Raw genomic sequence first — 9,227 nt, forward strand, 5'->3', positions numbered from 1 at the left:
AGCCATTAGCGAGGAACTATGATGCTAGGAACAGTAGCACTTTCAATGTAAGCAAAGACCTTTGCTTTTAAAATCCTTAATGAAGATAAGTCCAAAAAACAGTACTAAAAGCTATGGGAAAGTCTTGAAAATCAAACTGTCAAAAAAATAAAACAAGCCACAAAAAAACCCACAAATCCAGGCTGCGTCAATGTTCATAATGGACCCTGAGGTCAACACCACATGTGTTCATTAAATGGTTGCGAACCATCACTAAGTGGATATATACAGTCCATTTTGTGTGTTTATTCTGGTGTACAGGGTTTTTTTTTTTTTTCTTGTTTAAATGAAAAGCCTATTGCCAGCACTAAAGAATTTCAAAATGTTAGATTCTGCCTTAAAACTACAGCCAGTGGAGAATTCCCATGGAGCGCCCAATCTCTCCTGCCCCGGACTTTTCTCGTCCCTGTGTGCCTTTCTCCTCCTGCTCTCCTGTCTCTTCTCCCCATCTCCTCCTGGACCCCCAGCACAGTGACTGCCAAGAATGCAAGTAAGTTCAGTTATTTACTTTTTTTTACCACCAGTTTTAGTTCCTTGAAAGACATTTGTATTTTCAAAGCTGCATCATGGTAAAAGGGAAGTGTCCATGTTCTGGTAAGCAAATGAGACACCAGTTCTCTTTTGGGGAAGGAACCCAAGACTCACATCCTTGAAATCACATCCCAGTGGCTACAGAACCCCTGCATGGATGTAAGAGATCAATCTGGAGGTAAAACTTCCCCTCTGGGCTCTCAGCTCACTATTCCAGATTTACTGAAATTGAGTATCAGATTTTTTTTTTCCTTTTCCTAAGAGCAGACCTGCGTAGAGTAAAGTGAGAGAGAGTGCCATTCGGGGAGCAGGAAGCCCAGGAGAAAAAGTGTCATCTTCATCAGCCCGTGGGCAAAGGGCCTCAAAGCAGCTCTCCAGTTGTGGGTTTAATAAGATACAAAATAGACTCAGGGTTTTTATAATCTCAAAAAAAAAAAAAAAAGTTTGGAGAAATCAGAACTGAAATATAATTTTGCTTTATTTTTTTTAAAACATTTTATTTACACTTTTCTACCTTCTTGAACAAATAAAACAGCAATCATCTTACCAGGAATACAAATAAGATTTCATAAAATGGTATTTTACAAGCCTTAAGCAAAATGAATGTTTGAATTATCTTTTAAAAGTAATTTGCTGTGTTCTCCCGCTGTCAATTATCATGAAGTTTGTTCAAACTTGACACTTTGCATGGGTAAAGTACTTTATTAATCGCATCTGTAAGTGTATGCTCAGTGCCTCTTATATAACTATATTGTCAAAGCAAGCTTAGTGCCAGAGATACTCTCTGTTTCCTGGGCCTATAACTGGCAATTAGGTGGTGAAGGGAATGAAATCTACTGCCTACCAGGAACCAGGTTAGGTTCTCCGACAGCATTACTCAATAACCCACCTCAGTGGTTACTATTATTCTCTTTATCCAGATGAGGAAACTGGAGAAAAGTGATATTAAGAAATTGGCCTAAGATCACACAGCTGATAAGTGACAGAGGTAGGAACCGGCTCTGTCTGTCACCAACGTCCATGATCCTTTCCCATTTGTTGAAGAACCAAAGAAGTAATTTAAGTCATGAGTTTGCTGCCCACTGATCAGCCACCAGAGCGGGGTTTCCAGGGCCTCATATAATATTAACAGGCAACCCACTCACTCTGCTTGTGGTAAAGGCCCTCTGCATTGCGGGAAAACTCTTGGAGTTGTCTTGAAACCTAGAATCCTGTTTTCAATCCCACATTATATACGTCACTGCAAATGCATTTGAGCTAACAGGGAGCATCTGATGGCACATAAATTCAAATCCTCTATGGTATTTCTTGTAAAATAATTTATTAGCTTAAATAAGATGCAGCCCCTTTCTGAAACCATCATTCTGTGAAATCAACATCTAAGACTTTTTTCCATATAGGAAGTTTGTTAATCATAGTTAACTGTGAATATCAAGCCAGTATTTCTTACTTTCGGCCCACATTGACTACAGCAAATGAAGCTTTTGTTCAAATATATAAATGATTTCACCTAGCAACAGAACCCAGACCCCAGTTAATGAGCTAATAGTTCAAGCCACTGCTCATCTCTTCATTCACCCAAAAGTAATCAAACACCTGTAACGCACCAGAGTCTGTGCTAAGTCAGCTAAGGTGTAATAATGATAGCCAATATTTATTGAGCTCTTTCAGTATATCGAGCTTCAAAGGCTTTATGTAGGGATGCCTGTGTGGTTCAGTTGGTTAAGTATCTGACTTGATTTTGGCTCAGGTCATGATCTGGGGGTTGCGAGACTGAGTCCTACGTCGGGTTGCACACTCACCACCGAGTCTGCTTGACTTGTCCCTTTCCCTCTCCCTCGATCCCTCCCCCTGCTCGCACTCTCAGTAAATAAATAAATTAATTAAATCTTTATTAAAAAAAAAAAAGAATGAAATTCCTTGAGGCAGAGAGAATAAAATAATAAAGGCCTTACATGTAGTATCTCATATAATCCCCCTAACAACCTACACGGTACTGGCCTATCTCTAGCATTTGCCAGGTTAGAAGCAAGAATAAAATAGAGGACGCTGGCCTACCTCCCTATCCCCCCCTGCCCCGCCATATAACTTGCACCACAGAAGGAGCCTTGGGTCAATGGGTGTGAACATCTCAGACAAACATCCCAAACAGTGTCCTCCTTCTCACGCTGCAAAGAGCAGATTTCCAGTTACTGTGAGGTTTCTGGGTGCACACACTGGGGACACTGTCTATCTTTGAAAGGATGGACCTAGGGCCCAACCCCAGCGGGCTCTGGAAGCACGCTTAGAGCTATTTGGGGAGGGAGTCTTGGGATCTCAGGCAGCACAAGTATGATCTAGAAGAAGCAGGTAGAGGCACATTCCTTTGGCCCTAGGGACTGCTTGCCTGCAGGTGGGATATAGCTAGAGCGGTTTAGAGCAGTGCCTTCTGAAGCACCAGGCCCAGGCAGGTGCTTGGGATGGAAAGACAGGATCAGGGACGAAGGTACTGTCGCTATCCCCAGTTAGGAGATAAAAACCTAAGATGAGAAGGTAAACAACCTGGTCACACAGCAATAGTGGCAGAGCCAGCGCTGGCATGGAGGCAGTCCCCGGATCAGACTGCATGGGTTCAAATCCCCAGCTCTAACCATTAGACTGTGTTGCCTCTCCCTGGGTTCATGAAGAAAACAGTTCTCTGTTGTGGTAGAGCTTATTGTATAGTGGGAAAGGCAGACAATAAACAAGGCTAAAAAAACAAATATCTATATAACTACATGCTTTATAATAAACAAATCATACAAATTTTAAGTGCTATAAACAAAGGGCAATGACAGAAAATGTAACCAGTAGGACCAGGGGCGAGGAAGGTCATGTGGATAGGGGTCCTTACGGAAAGTCTTTCTAAAGCACTTGCACTAAGGCAGTAGCTACAAGGTCAGGAAGAGACCGCAGCCAAAGTCAAAGGGAAGGACAACACAGTTAGAGGGTCTAGCATATAATATCTCCCCTCTGCCTCTGCCAGCGTGGGACACCTGTCTGACTCTTTATTCAGAACTTCTGTTCTTCCAACCCATATTCACTCATGTCCTCATTCACTAATGCATTCATTCATTTATTCATTCAAAATATTTTTAAAAGCCTATTTTAAGTTCTGTGGTAAAAACAGGAGGCATCAGGACAAATCCTGACATTTGGAAGTTTATAATCAGCCTCACGGGGAAGATGGATGCCCAAATAACTACAAAAATGGTCAATGTCGGGGGCACCTGGGTGGCTTGGTCAGTTTAGCGTCTGACTCTTGGTTTCATCTCACGTCATAATCTCTGGGTCATGAGATGGAATCCCGCGTCAGGATCCACGCTGAGCAGGGAATCTGATCGACGATTCTTTCTCCCCCTCTCTTCTTTCTCTGCCCCTCCACCTGCTTGCATGCTCTCTCTCTCATAAATTAATAAAATCTTTTTTTAAAATTTATTTTATTTGATGGAGAGAGAAAGCACAAGCACAAGCAGGGGAAGCAGCAGGCCGAGGAATAGTAGAAGCAGGCTCTCTGCTGAGCAGGAAGCCTGATGCGGGGCTTGATTCCAGGACCCTGAGATCATGACCTGCGCTGATGGCAGACGCTTAAGGGACTGACGCACCCAGGCATCCCCAGTAAAATCTTTTTTAAAAAATGGTCACCGCTTACTATTTACTAGACAGTAAACACTGTACTAACTCCCTTACTTACATGTATTATTCCAATTAAGTTTCACAACAAGCCTACAAAATACGTGCTACTCTTATGTCCGTTATCAAGATGAGCAGCAGAGCAGCAAGATTAACTTGCCATGGTCACGGCACAGGGAAGCCGCTGAACCATTTAGCGACCACATTAAAGTATATTTCTAATCGCCACACAAATTAGAGGGGAAAAGAGAATTTGCAGGTAAGGAGAAGAAAAGCCACTCGCTTGTGCTTTTCATCAATCACCCCTACCTCCGGAACTGCTAACATCAAGAGACGGGTGAGTCTGAGGTCTCCATGGTCCTGCCGCTCCACGGGGCTTGCTTTAAATGCTAGCTCTCTTCCTCCGAGCCTGACGAGGCCTTTGGAAGAAAACTGAAAAAAAATCCTCTCAGGCCCCCAGTGGGCATCCCCTAATCCTGTCTCTGGCAGGTAAGCGCCGAGAGACCCACTCTGCCCCACACAGGTTAAAGTGTGACTTCTGTACTTCGTCATGACCCTTGGGACAGTCATCAGCACTAGTACCCCGCAGGCACTGTCCCCTCTCCAGAGCTTCCTACAAAGAGAACTCCAGCTGCCCACAGCCCCACATCTTTCCAGTCACTGCAGACTATATCGGATTTTTGGAGGGTCAGGGGTGAAGGCAGCACACGGTGGGGGAGGGGTAGTGGTGTATTTTAAAAAGATAGGCGCTTTGGAGAGATCAGTTTAAAGCACATGGTTTCCCCCCTTTTAGCTAACTTCAGCTAATTCTCATTTTTCTAAGTGTACATCTACCTATTTTCATTAGAAAGCTAATGACCTCAAACCACTCTCAGCAAATACCGAAGGATCCTATTATGCAATTCCTAATAGCCTATGTGCTGACACAGTGTCTGAAATTAATAAAGGACATGTCAGAGCTTATAATCAAACTCTGTGATTGCGTCGTGGAAGTTTGTTTCATTTTTAATAACAAATTCAAAGGCAGGAGTACTAGTACTCTAGTACTTCTCTAGTACTTCTCATCCACCCCCCCACCCCACCCCACAAACCTTGGGACAGTTCTTCAATAAACACCTTCCAGCAGAGGTCCTTAGCTTGTAGTTCATGAATGCTCTGAAATTGCCTGCAAAATGGTGAGGGTGTATGTACATCACTCTGGGGGAAGGATCTGTAACTTTTGTCAGATTCTCAAAGAACCTACAGCCCCCCAAAGGCTGAGCATTATTGCATTTCAGTGAGCACCGCAAATCTTAGTTCCTCTCTTGCACGACTTGGAAGTGTGTACATTTATTTCTGTATTGTTCTGGGGGAACTATAAGGATCTCAGTTTTAGTAACTTGGGCCATTTCTCCTGGGGAAAATTCAAAGAATAGGGAACTGACACTGGGAGCAGGAAGAGCTACAATGGGCAGGGCGGGGCTGGGAGTATTTGTGACCTGGTGGGAGACAGAAAGAAGGGCAGGGAAAATAAACCTGCTTTTGCAGTGCCCTCCCGTGTCCGCAGAAAGCATGGGCAGACGCACAGCTGCACTTTGGAGCCATCCTGACCAAAGCAAAATTCCTCAAAGGGAGGAATTAAGAAATACAGAAGTTCTTTGTGGGTTCAGCTCTTCAAGACCTCCAGGGAGTTTGGGGTTGAAAAAAATTAACATCTTATGAAAAAAAAAAAAAAGACCCATTTGTAGTTTCTGGAACACAACGATGTAGACACAATTAACTGAACTGTATACAGCTTAAATTAGTAGACATGGGAAATGTTCTGCAATTTTCCACTTACCTTTTCCCTGATTGGTAGAAATGTTCTAGAATCTCCTTTCCTCAGACATTGGACGCAATATTTCAAAATCTGCTTTGCTTCCCTGTAGATACTCTGTATCCTGAGTCAGGTGAAGGCTTCCTGGGTTTCAGATTCATTGAACCAGAGCTGTCCGTTCCTGCCCAGAGTTCCATTTCCTGGGTCCTGAGTGATCCCAGTATAAACCATGGAATAACTTGTCCATTTGAGCTGATCACATAAATCACAGGTCCTTGATTTGTTCAGTTATTCAACAAATAGATTCTGGGCCTCTTCTTCACGCCAGGCATTCTTCTAGGTATTGAAGAGGTGGCCGTGACTGCAACAAGCACGGCCTGGGGCCTCATGGAATTTCCAATCTAGTGGGGGACACAAACTAATAATTAGAGGCAATTACTACACACGGTGACATCCATTGTGACAGGAGTCGCATTAAAGGGGGACCTAAACTGGACCCAGTGGGGGATGGTCAAGGAAGACAGAAGGAAGTAATGGCTCAACTGGGACCTGAAGGAAGAGTGAAAATTAATTAGAAAAGGAAAGAATGGGTCAAAGGAAGAATGGAAACCACATATGACAAAACAATAATAATAATAAGTGTAGCAGGGGCACCTGGTGGCTCAGTGGCTTAAAGCCTCTGCCTTAGGCTCAGGTCATGATCCCAGGGTCCTGGGATCGAGCCCCGCATTGGGCTTTCTGCTCAGCGGGAAGCCTGCTTCCCTCTCTCTCTCTGCCTGCATCTCTGCCTACTTGTGATCTCTGTCTGTCAAATAAATAAATAAAATCTTTAAATAATAATAATAATAATAAGTGTAGCAGACCTGGAATAACTGAGTAGCTGGAGATAAGGTAGACGGGGCGGGGGGAGGGGGGTGTCCAGACCATCAAACCTCTGCAGGCCATGTTAAAAAGACTTATCCCTGAGAGCAATGGAGAGACTTTCAAGAATTGGAGGATTTTAATCAAGAGACTGACTGGATGATTTGTATTTTAGAAAGATAACCTTGGGTGTTATATCAAAACAAATTGAATGGGCCGAGATGAAGGAAGAGTTCCAAGGGGTGATGATGGCTGTCTAATTTAGCAAAGGGACAGCGTGGGGAGAAAGAAGGAAAATGATTTGCAATATAGTTATGCCCTGAGAGTTTTCTGCTAGAGGGCTGGTCTAAGGCCTAGGCTCTTCTTTGCTTCAGCTTTTCTCTGTTGTCACAGGAGTTCCCTGGAAAGACCTCCACGCCCCCTCCCTCATATGCTTCTCTGTCTGTTCCATTCCCAAACCCACCATCTGAGAATACCAACACAAGTTACAAGAGACTGGGACAGAAATCCTCACGCTTGTCCAAAAAATAATGTGCAGAAATAAATATATGTATCATATTTCATATAAGGTGAAAATTACTAAGGATAAAGGAGAGTCACCAAGAGCTTTCATCCTGTCAGGCTTCCAGAATAATTTGGAATCTCTGACTCAAAGCTGGGGTTCTTACAAGAAAGTCAGCATTAATTAGAATTCATAAGATCTGAAGAACACTTCACTTTGAGAGTGGGGGAAACAAGTGCCTCCTGCTAACTTGTCCAAGGTCATATGGAGGCCTCAGTCTGCATGTTATCTGCTTTAAAGTGAAACTGACTTACCAGTTTCTGGAAAAAGTGACAAATGGAAAGTAAACTTCACAGTATCCATTATGTATTCATTATTATTCACTTAAGTTGTATAAAATTTCATTGGTGTTGTGTTTAATGTGTTGACTAAAGTGTGTGTATTTTAGTGGAAGAAAGTTCTAAGTGCTTTCATTGGTATATCCATACCTCAGTACCTCTCTAATTTTCATATTAGATTTTAAGCTCCTGCAACACAAAAGCCCTCATGACTGAAGAAGGAATGTACAGTTACAAAGATAAAAATGCCTCACCTCTAAAAGTAGCTTCCCTTAATGGGTAAAGTAAGTCATGAGTTTCATAAAAATTTCCCCGAGCAGAAAGTATGGTAATATGTCAGCTATTCCCAATGACTGATCAGAAAGAGATGTTGAAGGAATTTAGATTCTAAAGAGTTTGTGTTATGACCAAAGACAAAGGGGCTTAGATGGAAAGACTCAGAATGACGTGTAATCTCTGACTTTGTCAGTGGTATGTGTGCAGAAAACAAGTCTATCTGGGTACTTAAGGAAAATGGGCTTTTCACTGGCAAGTTTGCCTTTGGGAAAAAGAATAACTAGATATTTGGAGCAATCAGGTACTATGGAGCAATCATGGAGATCTTCAAAATTATGATCTAGGTAGACAAAACTCCACTTTGGAAATTATCAGGTATATCCATTTTGATCACTATCTTCACATGCCCCAAAGGAGAAAAGAACAAATTACAAAAGAATTAAGGTCCAAATCCTTTTTCTCTAAACTTAAAATACTTAAAAACAAACAAACAAACAAACAAACAAAAAAACCTGCTAAAATAATAGTAATATTATAGGAATTTACTTTTAACTAAATAAAACTTAGTGTTGTACAGAAGTTGTGTATGGAAGAAGTACAGTTTATAATATAAACTAAAAGCCAAAATTTAAGAGTAAATTTAATAAATAAATAAATAAATAAAATGTAGCTTTAAAAGATATGGGTCAGCAGGGGCCCCTAGGTGGCTCAGTTGGTTGAGCCCCCAACTCTTGATTTTGGCTTGAGGTCCTGATCTCAGGGTTGTAAGATGGAGCCCCAAGTCAGACTCAGCACTGAGCATAGAGTCTGCTTAAGATGTCTCTCTCCCTCGGGGCACCTGGGTGGCTCAGTGGGTTGAAGCCTCTACTTTCGGCTCGGGTCATGATCCCAGGGTCTTGGATGGAGCCCTCCGGCTCTCTGCTCAGCGGGGAGCCTGCTTCCCCCAACTCTCTCTCTGCCTGCTTCTCTGTCTACTTGTGAGCTCTCTCTGTCAAATAAATAAATAAAATCTTAAAAAAAAAAATGATGTCTCTCTCCCTCTCCCTCTGCTCCTCTGCCCTCCATCTAAAGAAAAAAAAAAAAAGATCTCAGTCAGCAGTTTTATTTTTCTTTTAGACTTAGCATTATTTCCTTTAAACTCTGAGAAAGACCTATGTGACAGGCAAGTATATACCCATTTTACAGATGAGGAAACAAGCTCCAAAGACAATGTAATTTACCAAAGTGATATAGC

At 42.4% G+C, this 9,227-nt stretch overlaps 1 long non-coding RNA gene across 1 annotated transcript; it reads left to right on the forward strand.

Annotated features, from left to right (window-relative positions):
• The first annotated feature begins 372 nt into the window (after nt 1-372).
• LOC309856518 lies at nt 373-7,703 on the forward strand. Its single transcript, XR_014307250.1, has 3 exons — nt 373-529; nt 1,491-1,558; nt 7,271-7,703. It is a non-coding gene; the product is annotated as an uncharacterized lncRNA (long non-coding RNA).
• The last annotated feature ends 1,524 nt before the right edge of the window (nt 7,704-9,227 follow it).

The sequence above is a fragment of the Mustela nivalis genome (assembly GCF_964662115.1).
Source record: "Mustela nivalis genome assembly, chromosome: 2".
Lineage (NCBI taxonomy): Eukaryota > Metazoa > Chordata > Mammalia > Carnivora > Mustelidae > Mustela > Mustela nivalis.